Source organism: Eubalaena glacialis, chromosome 6 (genome assembly GCF_028564815.1).
Source record: "Eubalaena glacialis isolate mEubGla1 chromosome 6, mEubGla1.1.hap2.+ XY, whole genome shotgun sequence".
Classification (NCBI taxonomy): Eukaryota; Metazoa; Chordata; class Mammalia; order Artiodactyla; family Balaenidae; genus Eubalaena; species Eubalaena glacialis.
Window position 1 is genome coordinate 102,047,780 of NC_083721.1, and position 16,485 is coordinate 102,064,264.

Consider the following 16,485-nt stretch of genomic DNA (forward strand, 5'->3'; position numbering starts at 1 on the left):
GAATAATAATGAACTGCATAAATAAATGATAAACCAAGCAATATAAACTCTTAAAATGTCAGTGAATTATTATTTAATCATGTGTATTTATCTATGGTTATGCATTACTGTAATATCAACAATGAACTAAATGTCATTTCAGTGTTTCACAAACTAGCATGTTGGGAAATAATAGAACAAAATCTAATCAAAACAAACCAACACATCTTACATACACACATATACTGATATGTTATAATAAAAAATTTTGTATCTTTCAACAAATAAAAGAAATACTGATACAAAAAATTGAAGAAATAATTTTACAGAGGGAGAGGATTCTTTAGTTTAAAATGCTACTATGACAGTATGTACTGAGAATCTCCAAGAAATAGGCACTCTGTGTATCTTCACAAACATGCACATTCAGGGAAAACTGTTTCAGGTCACTCCTGTGAACATGTCTCAAAACAGGATTGCTGATTTACATTAATACATTAGTTATATGTGGCTTTGGGAATCAACGTACATTTAAGATGTCTGGATAAGTATTCTACAGAGCAAAATTTATTAATAGCTAGTGTAAGTTGAGGCAATGCAGCTAGATGATTATTCACAATGCTTTTTAGCCAATAAGAATCTTGAAAGAGGTTCTTACTTGTGGAGCAGAACCTGAGTATGCAAGTTAAGGGAGAAGACATTTTTTCCCTTTTTTCCTGTCTCCTAACTCAATGTTGTATTTCCCACTGCAGAGGTGGGAAAGGACGGAAGGAGATTTAGAAGGGTGAGTAATAAAATGGGGTTCATAATACTTAAAGTTAAAACTGAATTTTTAATAGCTGAAATAACAGAAAATTTTATTGCAGTTAAAATGACATACCACTTTGCTTTTTTAAAGGAAATGGTGAAATTAAAATTCAGCTATATTCCTTTATATTTTTAAATAAAATAATATAGAGTTATCAATGCTAAATCTGTTAGTAAAATATATTCTTAAAATATTTTAGATTAGACACAGAGCATAGTATCATTCTAATATTTTTTCTAATGCAGTTTTTTTTTTTAGCCTCAAGATCTCTAGCATATTTTAGAAGTAACTTCCTTTAGATCACCATGTCAAAGCATTTTTTGAACATTTGATATACAGTGCTGTCTTATCTCCTTACTCGAGTTTATAAATCCCATGAGAATGAGACACAGTATCAAGGCCACTTCTGCATGAGTAAACCAAGTACTCACAAGTTTGTTTCATTTTCCAGGTATATTCAGTTACCTTTTAAAATATCACTGGGTATGTATTGTAAGAAATTTAAAATGAAATAACTAAGATAAGTAGCAGCAATTTATTTAAAGACTGTCATTGTTGTTGGAAATAACTATCCAGAAAAATATTGCAGATATTTTTTATGATTTGTAAATACTTTTATGATGAAATGTTGGCCATTGTACTTTGTATAACACTGTTCCTTTGATATTGAAGGGATACGATTTGTAACTAACTGAACAATCAATACTGAATATTACCAACAAAGGGAAAGATGGGTGGAACATATTGTGATATGGAAGTTATACAGGAGGAGAAAAGACTAAATTTGTAGTTAATCTTTTTTAGTATTTCATGTTCAGATACTTGAAACAACAGGTTAGCAGCTAAAATTTAAGAGTAATAAAAGTGGTGGAATTAGAGTGCTCTGGTATATTTTCCTGTTTTGATAAGAAATATAAATTATGGAAATAATTTTTTTTCTATTCATCCCTAGGGAACATTCACTTTAATAATGAGCTGTACATTATTTTAAAAAGATAATAAAAGTATGAGCTGTGAATAAAAATAAAAACTAGATATGGAGAGAAATTTTAAAATCCCAAGAAGATGAAGAAAGATTTTCTTAGAACAAGAAAGTTTAATTGCCATAATTTTTACACATAATTTTTACACATAATTTTACACATAAATTATACACATAAATTTTTACACATAATTATGACACACCCATATTTTGCTTTATCTTAAGTTTTATTTTAAAACAAATACCTGAACTGAGGACACTCAGTTCTTATGGGGCTCAGTGTTCTTTATCACTTCTCTCCTGAAAAGAATAAGTACAGTCCACCCATTGTATCTGCAGTTTCCACATCCACAGATTAAACCAACAGCAGTTTGAAAACATATCTTTTAAAAATTCCCGAAATGTCCAAAAAAACAAAACTTCAATTTGCCTCCTGTCAGCAACTATTACATAAGAATTACACTGTATTGGATAACTATAAGTAATCTAGAGACAATTTAAAGTATATGGGAAGATATGCATAGGTTATATACAGATACTACACCATTTTATATGAGACTTGAGCATCCATGGGGTTTGGTATGAAGGAGGGTCCTGGAACAAGTCCCCTACCACAACTATATGAGTTTTGGAATATTAGTGTATGTTTCCATATAAAATTTCTTAAATACAGATGTAAAAGCTGGTATATTTTCAATAATAATTATTACTGAATTATCTTAATTTTATCTGGATCAGTTTACTGTGAATCACACAATATTACAGCCCAATGGTTATGATCATAACTAAAATTTATAGCTAATTCAAATAACATATACACGTTATCAAAATATTTGTAAAATATCAGGCAATAAAGTGTAAAGAACATCTTATCATCTCCATACCTTGAGATACTCACTTTTCACATATTACTGGATATCCTGAAGGGCATTTTAATTGTAAATACATGCAATTACTTACTCATTTAGTTGTTATTGTTGTTTGTTTGTTTTTTTTTTTTACAATGATTGGATTGTACTACACACACTATTTTATTTTATTTTTTCTCACTTAAAATACTGGGGAATCTTTCCAGATCAATAATACACTAGTACACTTAAAGAAGACCTTCCATTGCCCATTTGCTATTCATATTTTAATAACCAGCCTGAAAGTTCATAGAGAGTAGTATAATCTGTTGTTGGGGACATAACCTTGAATTTACGATGGCTCAATCTAAAGCTGTGCTGAAAAAAATACTATTTAAGGAATACAACTGGAAGAAAATGCAGCTGTCCCTTTTGAGATGTGTGAAAGATGACCTTTGGATTCCATCAGATGATCAGAGAGTGCTAGAGAGTGCTGCTTATGCCATGCATAGCACAGATATGCTGCTCTGCCTTAGTTACAAAAAATGACCTGTTCATGTTCTCTCTTGTATTTTCTACAGAACTATCATTAAAAAACATTCTTTATAGCATAGCATACTAATTATATCATAAAGCTTCTTGGGAGAGAAATGTGTTTCTGCTGACTAACTAGCTTGTTTTTAACTTATGAGGGTAAAACTATTTACCTGTTAATATGTCCTACTTTGTGACGGCTAGTTGCAAATCCCAAAGATTTCTTATTTTCCTTTAGCAACTTTTGTAACTTGCTTATAAATGACAAGCAATTTGAATCTTAATACTACCTGCCCTTATTCTTTTTCCTTCATGTGATTTTTCTCAGTTACATTTTTACCTTCTTGTACATAATTTATGAGCTATTTCAAATTCTTTTTATATTGACACAAAGTAAAAATATTATATTGAGAAAGATATAGGTAAATGAATAAAGGTGGTTCCTTTGTCTATTTAAAGATAATTGTGGGGAGGGGGGGAGTTCACATTTTGGGTCTTGGGAATTAAGACCATTGGTAAATTATTTGGTTTCTCAATGTTGCTTTTGGGAACAGAGGTTTGTGGTTGAGGTATGTAGTTATGAGGCTTATATTACAATGAATGTTTGCCAATTTGCTTAAATACTTCTGTCAACCTCCTCAGTTTGGTTCATGTATTTATTTAGCATGACTCCAGGAATCTTGATAACATTCTTTGGTTTTAGGGATTTAAAAAAAAATGCTATGGCTCATTCTACATTTCCTCCTCTAGAACTGGAATTTTGTATTTTTTTAAGTAGTTCTAATTCCCTTCAGTGAGAAATGATATTCAGAGTCTTCCATCTGAATGTTAGGATGCTTGTTTTTCATGGAATTGGTCACTGTTCCCACACCTATTGCAATGAACAGAGCTATGAAATATGTATAATTTGAAAGCAGAAGTATATTGGGAACTACATGGATATTTCTAGTTTAAATGTAGAATTGTGTGGTTTTTAAAAAATCTTCTTTAATATATCTTCTATTTTTCTTACACTTAAAATATTAGTTCCTAAACATTAACATAACTATTTGCTATGCTTATTTCAGAATAATGATATTAATATTGTCTCTAACAGTATTACTAAAAGCTGTTAAATTTTTTTTCCCCCAAGTTATTTTTATCCATAATCAAATTACTGTCCTTTAAGGTCACTTAAAATATGTCCTCTCTGCATGATATAGCTACCAACTCAGGTTTAATTGTTCTATTTTGTTCATGGTTTTTAGGGATTGCTATATTTTTCCTCCTTTGATTTAAATTTGTTTTATAACTATGCAAAACTTTTACATGCCTATAATGCCAAGAATACAAAAGAGTATATTCAGAGAAGTGTAGCTTGTTTCTTAATTCTCATTTCTGTCCTCCACATAACCATCTCATTCACTTAATGACTTATGCTTCCACTTCAAAAAAAGTAAGCAAATATGGATAATTTAAAACTTTATTTCTAAAAATACTTGTTGCCATAAATGTTTTAATCATTTGCATACTTAAATTTATTTTATTATAACATCAGAATTCCATAGGACGAGTCCCTCCCATCAGGAAACTTCCACATGCCTCTTAGATAGCCTCATCCACCAGAAGGCAGACAGCAGAAGCAAGAAGAACTACAATCCTGCAGCCTGTGGAACAAAAAGCACATTCACAGAAAGATAGATAAGATGAAAAGGCAGAGCGCTATGTACCAGATGAAGGAAAAAGATAAAACCCCAGAGAAATAACTAAATGAAATGGAGATAGGCAATCTGCCAGAAAAAGAATTCAAAATAATGATACTGAAGATAATCCAAGACCTCAGAAAAAGAATGGAGACAAAGATCAAGAAGACTCAAGAAATGTTTTAAAAAGATCTGGAAGAATTAAAGAACAAACAAACAGAGATGAACAATACAATAACTGGAATGAAAAATACACTAGAAGGAATCAATAGCAGAATAACTGAGGCAGAAGAATGGATAAGTGACCTGGAAGACAGAATGGTGGAATTCACTGCTGCGGAAGAGAATAAAGAAAAAAGAATGAAAAGAAGTGAAGACAGCCTAGAAGACCTCTGGGACAGCATTAAATGCAACAACATTCACATTATAGGGGTCCCAGAAGGAGAAGAGAGAGAGAGGGGACCCGAGAAAATACTTGAAGATATTAGAGTCGAAAACTTCCCTAACATGGGAAAGGAAATAGCCACCTGAGTCCAGGAAGGGCAGAGAGTCCCATACAGGATAAACCCAAGGAGAAACATGCCGAGACACATAGTAATAAAATTGGCAAAAATTAAAAACAAAGAAAAATTATTGAAAGCAGCAAGGGAAAAATGACAAATAATATACAAGGGAACTCCTATAAGGTTAACAACTGATTTCTCAGCAGAAACTCTACAAGCCAGAAGGGAGTGGCATGATATACTTAAAGTGATGAAAGAGAAGAACCTACAACCAGGATTACTCTACCCAGCAAGGATCTCATTCAGATTCGATGGAGAAATCAAAAGTTTTACAGACAAGCAAAAGCTAAGAGAATTCAGCACCACCAAACCATCTCTACAACAAATGCTAAAGGAACTTCTCTAAGTGGGAAACACAAGAGACAGAAAGGACCTACAAACACAAACCCGCAAAATTAAGAAAATGGTAATAGGAACATACATATTGATAATTACCTTAAATGTGAATGGATTAAATGTTCCAACCAAAAGATACAGGCTTGCTGAATGGATTCAAAAACAAGGCCCATATATACGCTGTCTACAAGAGACCCACTTCAGACCTAGGGACACATACAGACTGAAAGTGAGGGGATAGAAAAAGATATTCCATGCAAATGGAAATCAAAAGAAAGCTGGAGTAGTAATACTCATATCAGAAAAAATAGACTTTAAAATAAAGAATGTTACAAGAGACAAGGAAGGACACTACATAATGATCAAGGGATCAATCCAAGAAGATATAACAATTATAAATATATATTCACCCAACATAGGAGCACTTCAATACATAAGGTAATTGCTAACAGCTATAAAAGAGGAAATCGACAGTAACACAGTAATAGTGGGGGAGTTTAACACCTCACTTACACCAATGGACAGATCATTGAAGCAGAAAATTAATAAGGAAACACAAGCTTTAAATGACACAATAGATCAGATAGATTTAATTGATATTTATAGGACATTCCATCCAAAAACAGCAGCACTTTCTTCTCAAGTGCGCATGGAACATTCTCCAGGATAAATCACATCTTGGGTCACAAATCAAGCCTCAGTAAATTGAAGAAAATTGAAATCATATCAGGCACCTTTTCTGACCACAACACTAAGAGATTAGAAATCAATTACAGGGAAAAAAAAATAAAAAACACAAACACATGGAGACTAAACAATACGTTACTAAATAACCAAGAGATCACTAAAGAAATCAAAGAGGAAATCAAAAAATATCTAGAGACAAATGACAAGGAAAACATGACGATCCAAAACCTATGGGATGAAGAAAAAGCAGTTCTAAGAGGGAAGTTGGTAGCTATACAAGCCTACCTCAAGAAACAAGAAAAATCTCAAATAAAAAATCTAACATTACACCTAATGGAACTAGAGAAAGAAGAACAAACAAAACCCAAAATTAGCAAAAGGAAAGAAATCATAAAGATCACAGCAGAAATAAATGAAATAGAAACAAAGAAAACAATAGCAAAGATCAATAAAACTAAAATCTGGTTCTTGGAGAAGATAAACAAAATTGATAAACAATTAGCCAGACTCATCAAGAAAAAGAGGGAGAGGACTCAAACCAATAAAATTAGAAAAGAAAAGGGAGAAGTTAAAACACACACCGCAGAAATACAAAGCATCCTAAGAAACTACTACAAGCAACTCTATGCCGACAAAATGGACAACCTGGAAGAAATGGACAAATTCTTAGAAAGGTATAACCTTCCAAGACTGAACCAGGAAGAAATAGAAAATATGAACAGACCAATCACAAGTAATGAAATTGAAACTGTGATTAAAAACCTTCCAACAAACAAAAGTCCCGGACCAAATGGTTTCACAGGTGAATTATTATTATTTTTTTTAATTTTTATCTTTTTTTTTTAAATTAATTAATTTATTTACTTTTGGCTGTGTTGGGTCTTCGTTTCTGTGAGAGGGCTTTCTCTAGTTGTGACAAGCGGGGGACACTCTTCATCGCAGTGCACGGGCCTCTCACTATCGCGGCCTCTCTTGTTGCGGAGCACAGGCTCCAGATGCGCAGGCTCAGTAATTGTGGCTCACGGGCCTAGTTGCTCCGTGGCATGTGGGATCTTCCCAGACCAGGGCTCGAACCCGTGTCCCCTGCATTGGCAGGCAGATTCTCAACCACTGCGCCACCAGGGAAGCCCCACAGTTGAATTCTATCAAACATTTAAAGAAGAGCTAACACCAATCCTTCTCAAACTCTTCCAAAAATTTGCAGAGGAAGGAAAACTCCCAAATTCATTCTATGAGGCCACCACCACCCTGATACTAAAACCAGACAAAGATACTACAAAAGAAGAAATTTACAGAGCAATATCACTGATGAATACGCATGCAAAAATCATCAACAGAATACTAGCAAACAGAATCAGCAACACATTAAAAGGATCATACACCATGATCAATTGAGATTTATCCCAGAGATGCAAGGATTCTTCAATATATGCAAATCAATCAATGTGATACACCATATTAACAAACTGAAGAATAAAAAACCATATGATCATCTCAATAGATGCAGAAAAAGCTTTTAACAAAATTCAACACCGATTTATGTTAAAAACTCTCCAGAAAGTGTGCATAGAGGGAACCTACTTCAACATAATAAAGGCCATATATGACAAACCCACAGCCAACATCATTCTCAATGGTGAAAAACTGAAAACATTTCCTCTAAGATCAGGAATAAGACAACAATGTCCACTCTCACCACTATTATTCAACATAGTTTTGGAATACCTAGCCATGGCAATCAGAGAAGAAAAAGAAAAAAAGAATACAAAATGGAAAAGAAGAAGTAAAACTGTCACTGTTTGCAGATGACATGATACTATACATAGAAAATCCTAAAGATGCTACCAGAAAACTACTAGAGCTAATCAATGAATTTGGTAATGTTGCAGGATACAAAATTAGTGCACAGAAATCTCCTGCATTCCTATACACTAATGATGAAAAATCTGAAAGTGAAATTAAGGAAACACTCCCATTTACCACTGCAACAAAAAGAATAAAATACCTAGGAATAAACCTACGTAGGGAGACAAAAGACCTGTATGCAGAAAACTATAAGACACTGCTGAAAAAAATTAAAGATGATACCAACAGATGGAGAGATATACCATGTTCTTGGATTGGAAGAATCAACATTGTGAAAATGACTATACCACCCAAAGCAATCTACAGATTCAACGCAATCCCTATCAAATTACCAATGGCATTTTTTACAGAACTAGAACAAAAAATCTTAAAATTTGTGTGGAGACACTAAAGACCCCGAATAGCCAAAACAGTCTTGAGGGAAAAAAACGGAGTTGGAGGAATCAGACTCCCTGACTTCAGACTATACTACAAAGCTACAGTAATCAAGACAATATGGTAATGGCACAAAAACAGAAATATAGATCAATGGAACAGGATAGAAAGCCCAGAGATAAACCCACGCACCTATGGTCAACTAATCTATGACAAAGGAGGCAAGGATATACAATGGAGAAAAGACAGTCTCTTCAGTAAGTGGTGTTGGGAAAACTGGACAGCTACATGTAAAAAATGAAGTTAGAACACTCCCCAACACCATACACAAAAATAAACTCAAAATGGATTAGAGACCTAAATGTAAGACTGGGCACTATAAAACTGTTAGAAGAAAACATAGGAAGAACACTCATTGACATAAATCACAGCAAGATATTTTTTGATCCACCTCCTAGAGTAATGGAAATAAAAACAAAAATAAACAAATGGGACCTAATGAAACTTAAAGGTTTTGCACAGCAAAGGAAACCATAAACAAGACAAAAAGACCAACCTCAGAATGGGAGAAAATATTTGCAAAGGAATTGTCAGACAAAGGATTAATCTCCAAAATATATAAACAGCTCATGCAGCTCAATATTAAAAAAAAACTACCCAATCCAAAATTGGGCAGAAGACGTAAATAGACATTTCTCCAAAGAAGACATACAGATGGCCAAGAAGCACATGAAAACCTGCTCAACATCACTAATTATTAGAGAAATGAAAATCAAAACTACAGTGAGGTATCACCTCACACCAGTTAGAATGGGCATCATCGGAAAATCTACAAACAACAAATGCTGGAGAGGGTGTGGAGAAAAGGAAACCCTCTTGCACTGTTGGTGGGAATGTAAATTGATACAGCCACTATGGAGAACAGTATGGAGGTTCCTTAAAAAACTACAAATAGAGCAAATTATTTCTTTATTCTCAGTCTTGTTTTGCTATTCTACCAAATGAAGTGGTTGACCCAAATGGTCCCAAAGTTTTCTTTCCTAAATAGTATGATTGTCAACTGAATTAATCTTTCTAATCCTCAATTACTTAATCTGTAAATATATATATATACATATATATACATATATATGTATATATATATGTATATATATATATATATATATATATATAAAATAATGCCTACCAGATAGGGCTATGAAAATTAAGTGTGATTTTATTTATAAAAGGATTAAACAAGAGGATTTTGCATAATGAGTATTCAACAAATTGAATTATTATTTTTGTTACTGTTATCATTATCAGAACATATATTTATACCTTTGGAATAATTCCAGATACTGAATAAATATTTGATATTTAATGAATATTAGTAGACATTTTGTCAACATTTGTTCTTCTGCAGTTCTCTGTACCTTGAGACTGTGCATATGGAGGGCATACGATAAAGTTTTTTCAATGTAGGTTTTTTGACTGTGCAGAGAGAAGGCAACCTCACTCTCACGTTGTTTGAATGACAGCCAACTTCTCCAAAGCTTAGTTACAGACTCACATCTCAAGGTGTTATAGGCTGGAATGTTTTGCATTTTAATGACACAAATCCCTAAAGTCAAGCTAATGAAGTTTTAATGTTGTAAGGTCACGCAAATATATGACCGTTTGAAGATAATTATTTAGGAAGCAGGTGGGCTTTTCATGTAACCAAATTTCCATTTCATCTAAATTTGAGCTTTTCCATAATATTATAATTGTTTTATCTCCCACAAAGAACTTCTGAAATCATCCTCTTTGAAACAATACCCTCTCTTCTAGTCATCTCTCTTACCCGTGCATTCACCTTGACCCTCTTTTGTACTTCACTATAATATCCAATCTTCTGACCCAGTGTAGCTACCACTACACTACAACTTAAATGCCCATCGACAGATGAATGGATAAAGAAGATGTGGCACATATATACAATGGAATATTCTCAGCCATAAAAAGAAATGAAATTGAGTTATTTGTAGTGAGATGGGTGTACCTAGAGTCTGTCATACAGAGTGAAGTAAGTCAGAAAGAGAAAAACAAATACTGTATGCTAATACATATCTATGGAATCTAAAAAAAAAAAAAAAAATTTGTCATGAAGAACCTAGGAGCAAGATGGGAATAAAGATGTAGACCTACTAGAGGATGGACTTGAGGACATGGGGAGGGGTAAAGGTAAGCTGGGACAAAGTGAGAGAGTGGTAGTGTATATATGGACATATATACACTACCAAATGTAAAATAGATAGCTAGTGGAAAGCAGTCACATAGCACAGGGAGATCAGCTCAGTGCTTTGTGACCAGCTAGAAGGGTGGGATAGGGAGGTTGGGAGGGAAGGAGATGCAAGAGGGAGGAGATATGAGAATATATGTATATGTATAACTGATTCACTTTGTTATAAAGCAGGAACTAACACGCCATTGTAAAGCAATTTTACTCTAATAAAAATGTTAAAAAAAAAAAGAAAAAGAAAAGGGAGCTGATGGATTTTTGAGAAAAATAGTCTCTAAAACTCTTAAACATGTCTTTTCAAAATGTCTCCAAATGTCTTTACAAAAAGCAAAGACATAAAAACTGAAAGAGAAATAATAGGAAATATAAAGAAAAAATTTGAAGCTATATGTGTGATAAAAAAAAATCCATAAGGAGAGAGTAGACAGAATAAGAAAACAAATAAGAAAAAATAATTAAAAAACATTTCTCTGAGTTGAAAATAAGTAAAAGATTTCAGTTTGAAAGGAAGACTGAACAGAATTTCTGAATGATGCATCAAACTTGAACATGTCTTCCTGAAATTACAAATTTCCAAAGTAGAAGGAAAATCCTTAAAGTCCCATTCATATGAAGGAGCGCCAGGTTAGCAACAGACTTCTCATGAGCAGTACTAGAGGAAGTTCATGGATAGTTTTAATGTATTTGATACAATTGCCTGATAGAAGGCAATTGAAGTTGTTGGACATCAGAGATTTCATATCACTTTGATTAAAGATACTGGCAGACTTGCTGAAATCAAATCTTATGTACAAAATGTACTTCATAATTATAACAGTAAACAAAATAGTTACATGTAAAATATGTTCTATAAAAGATAATACATAACAGCCTAATATATTTTAGCATGAAGAAAGATTATTTTATTGAACACATCTAGTTTTACACATGTTTTGTGGTGTTGAGAATGATGGTGCAGATAAAATAATATAGGATCTGATACACATTAACTACTTTTATTTAATTATAATAATTAGATTTCATGGCACAACATTGCCTTATATCCAAAAAATATTAGAGAAAATCTGTTAAAAAAACAAAAACAAACTTAAGAAAGTGTCAAAAAATAAATGGGATGCTCCAAATGCTCAAATCAGGATTTATTACTAGCATCAAATTAAGGTCCTTTGCATTGTTAAATGCATAGCATTCTTTTTTTTTTTTCAGGAAGTATGTGTACTTAGGGAAATTCATAACAATGTAAAAACATATTGGCAAAATCTACAAATATAAAATAAAACTCTGTTTAGCAGTCTCTATCAATAGTTGAAAGCAGAATTTTCCAACCCTGACTGCACATGATCACCCTCTGGGGAGATTTAAAAAGTATCACTGCTGAACACCCAGTCTCAGAGATACTGATTAAATTGGCCTAGATGGCACCCCTGGAATGACAGTATTTCAAAGCTCTCAAGAGATTCTAATGTTCAGCCAGGGATGAAAACCACTGGTTGGAATTAATGGTACTGTATAGGGTATTAGTCACTATTAGCACAAGGACTTCCTTGTTTCCAGCACCCTGCTCCTGTCCCCAGTCAAGGTTCCCCTGGTACACCTAGAAGAAAATTTGGTACCATTTATATGTGTGTATATATATATATATATATATATACTGATGTTGCCCTCATACTTTTTCATTTATCTGTAGAACCCAAGTATTTCTCTTCCTCCTCAGTATATTGCATTGCTTTGCTCAGCAGAGGAATGATGCAAGAAAGACAAAACTTTTATTTCCTGCATATCATCTCCACAATGTTAATTTTGAGAAAATATACACGTGCCTTTATGTGGATCTGCTTGTACAGAAGTTTTCTTTTTTTTTTTATCTTTTGAGAATGATCAGAGGAAATTTGATAGATAATAGATGATAGATAGATAGACAGATAGATAGATAAAAGGAATAAAAAGTAGGCTAAAGGCTAACATTGTATATTAGTCTTCCCAGAATTCATGGTAGAGTTGGAGGAATGGGAGGTTTGAACAATTAGGATTTTCATTGGTTCCTCATGGGCACCATGAGGAACCCGTATTCTTATTCTTGATTTCTTCTCTGGGGATTTCCTTTCTTTCATGTGTGATAGCAATTGAAATTCATTATCAAAAAAACTAGGACTCAGAAAAAGAAATGTCATCTTAAAAAGATGACTCATATTTTAGAATTCAAAAATGGGAAAGTTATGATATTAAAAATGATGGTAATCAATAAAACGAGTTAAAATGGTGATAAGCATGAATTGTTTTGATGAATGTGGGCATGGATAAGATTATGATTGGTGCTTTTTTTTAACATCTTTATTGAAGTAAAATTGCTTTACAATAGTGTGTTAGTTTCTGCTGTATAAAAAAGTGAATCAGCTATATGTATATATATATCCTCATATCCCCTCCCACAGGTGTCTCCCTCCCACCCTCCCTATCCCACCCCTCTAGGTGGTCACAAAGCACCAAGCTGATCTCCCTGTGCTATGCAGCTGCTTCCCACTAGCTATCTATTTTCCATTTGGTAGTGTATTTATGTCAATGTTACTCTCTCACTTCGTCCCAGCTTACCCTTCTCCCTCCCCGTGTCCTCAAGTCCATTCTCTACATCTGCGACTTTATTCCTGTCCTGCCCCTAGGTTCATCAGAACCATTTTTTTTTTAGATTCCATATACATGTGTTAGCATATGGTATTAGTTTTCCTCTTTCTGACTTACTTCACTCTGTATGACAGACTCTAGGTCCATCCACCTCACTACAAATAACTCAATTTCATTTCTTTTTATGGATGAGTAATATTCCATTGTATATACGTGCCACATCTTCTTATCCATTTATTTGTCGATGGACACTTAGGTTGCTTCCAAGTCCTGGCTATTGTAAATAGTGCTGCAATGAACATTGTGGTACGTGTGTCTTTTGAATAATGGTTTTCTCAGGGTATATGCAGAGTAGTGGGATTGCTGGGTCATATGGTAGTTCTATTTTTAGTTTTTTAAGGAAGTTCCATACTGTTCTCCATAGTGGCTGTATCGATGTACATTCCCACCAACAGGGCGAGAGGGTTCCCTTTTCTCCACACCCTCTCCAGCATTTATTGTTTCTAGATTTTTTGATAATGGCCATTCTGACCAATGTGAGGTGATACCTCATTGTGGTTTTGATTTACATTTCTCTAATGATTAGTGATGTTGAGCATCCTTTCATGTGTTTGTTGGCAATCTGTATCTCTTGTTTGGAGAAATGTCTATTTAGGTCTTCTGCCCATTTTTGGATTGGGTTGTTTGTTTTTTTTTTGATATTGAGTGACTTTTAAAAATAAGATCTTTTTGTCCTCACTTTGGTAGCACATATACTAAAATTGGATCAATACAGAGTTTAACATGACCCCTGCTCAATGTTGACATGCAGATTCATAAAGAATTCTATATTTTGTGATGATAGTTAACAATACTGTATTGTATATGTGAAGTTTGAGGAGGATAGAGCTTAAATTAATCTTCTTACCACACACACACACACACACACACACACAAAATGGTAACTATGTAGAAGTGATGGATAGGTTCATTAGCCTGATTGTAGTGCTTTTTTTTTTACAATGTATATATATATATCAAAAAATTATTTTGGGGGCTTCCCTGGTGGTGCAGTGGTTGGGAATCTGCCTGCCAATGCAGGGGACACGGGTTCGAGCCCTGGTCTGGGAAGATCCCACATGCCACAGAGCAACTAGGCCCGTGAGCCACAATTACTGAGCCTGCGCGTCTGGAGCCTGTGCTCCGCAACAAGAGAGGCCGCGATAGTGAGAGGCCCGCGCACCGCGATGAAGAGTGGCCCCCGCTTGCCACAACTAGAGAAAGCCCTCGCACAGAAACGAAGACCCGACACAGCCATAAATAAATAAAATAAATAAATAAAGATACATTAAATTGCTAAAATTAAAAAATTATTTTGTACCTTAATTATATACAATTTTTATATGTCAAAGGTATGTCAATAAAGCTATGTGAAATTTTTAAAAATAAGTTTTTTTAAAGGTAGGGTTTATTGTTTAGAACATTTACTCTTTCTAAAATCTTATGGATTACTCATTCTAAAAATCAGACACTACAAACAAAAAAGACATAATTAATGTTCATCCTGTATGAGATATTGTGTAGCTCTTGTGAATCTGTGTTGATTAAAAAATATAAGTTGTAATTAGTAATTTTTATTTTTTAAAAAACATTTCTAATTTTCATTTTCCTCTTTATGTGACATCACTTTCACTGCAGTAAAGAAAAAAATTTATATAATTAATATTTTTGTCAATTGGAAAAATCTGATTTAATTTTTTGTGAATGACCAATTCTCTGTCATTCATGCACACTTCTGAGACAAATCTAGAATGAGAAGATTGTTATTTTCTTTGATGACAAATCTTACCTCTATTGACGATTGTTCTAGTCTTTTTCTCTTAAATTTCAGAAACTCCAGAAACCTTTGATTCATTTCCAGGTATCAGTAAAGTGTTAGAGGAAAGGAAACAATAATTCCAAATGTCCTGAAAACTATCTTTTGTCTAAAAAATTCAAAATCCAATAAATCTCCCAGATCAGATGCTGAGGGCAGAATTGAGAAGAGCATCTCAGTGCTTCCACAAATTTACAGAAGTAGGTATGTAGTATTTTCTCTATTAATATGTGAGTTTTAGTAGATGGCTGGATGAGAAATGAGAGCTCAATTACTCCGGCTGTAGGAGTTTGATTGCTGATGGCTCTCAACTCAATCCCTCTCCAGGAATTGTCTTCAACTCAAAAGATCCACTTTGCCTAAATCCACGCCTCCTTTCCAGGGCAGCTTGCATCTGAGGACTGGTTTATAGGGGTTCCTAAAAGACAACTTCCTTGTCTTAAGACAGGATGATTGTGTAAGACCATCCCAGCTGGAGAACTCCCCAAGGGGAGTTCTAAGGCCTTTATTGTAATTGCCTTGCAGTTCTCCTTCTTGCCCTGCTCAACCCTACTCCCCTTCTCCCTCATAATTGATCCAATAATCTTACTGTATGGAAATCTCAGAGTCGGTTTCCCAGAGAAACCTCCCTGTGACATGGTTGTGTAGATACATGATTAAAGCACAAATGTATGTTCATACCACGTGTTGGGTTGGCCAAAAGTTCATTAGTTTTTTTTCCTTAAGATGGCTCTAATAGTGCTTAGTTGTCTTTAACTTCATTCGAAACAATTTTGTTAGATTGTATTGTGACAGCTGTCATATCAGCGTGCATTAAAAAAAAAAAAATCAAAATTGGTGAATTTTTGTGTAGCCATTTAAATATTGAAGATGGAAGAAAAAAGCAACATTTTCAGCATATTATGCTTTATTATTTCAAGAAAGGTAAAAACACAACCAAAACGCAAAAAAAGGTTTGTGCAGTGTATGGAGAAGGTGCTGTGACTGATCGAACATGTCAAAGTGGTTTGCGAAGTTTCATGCTGGAGATTTCTCGCTGGACGATGCTCCACGGTCGGGTAGACCAGTTGAAGTTGATAGCGATCAAA

At 33.9% G+C, this 16,485-nt stretch overlaps 1 non-coding gene across 1 annotated transcript; it reads left to right on the top strand.

Annotated features, from left to right (window-relative positions):
- Positions 1 to 14,273: 14,273 nt before the first annotated feature.
- On the top strand, positions 14,274 to 14,377 carry LOC133094144 (U6 spliceosomal RNA). Its single transcript, XR_009701365.1, has one exon. It is a non-coding gene; the product is annotated as a U6 spliceosomal RNA (small nuclear RNA).
- The last annotated feature ends 2,108 nt before the right edge of the window (positions 14,378 to 16,485 follow it).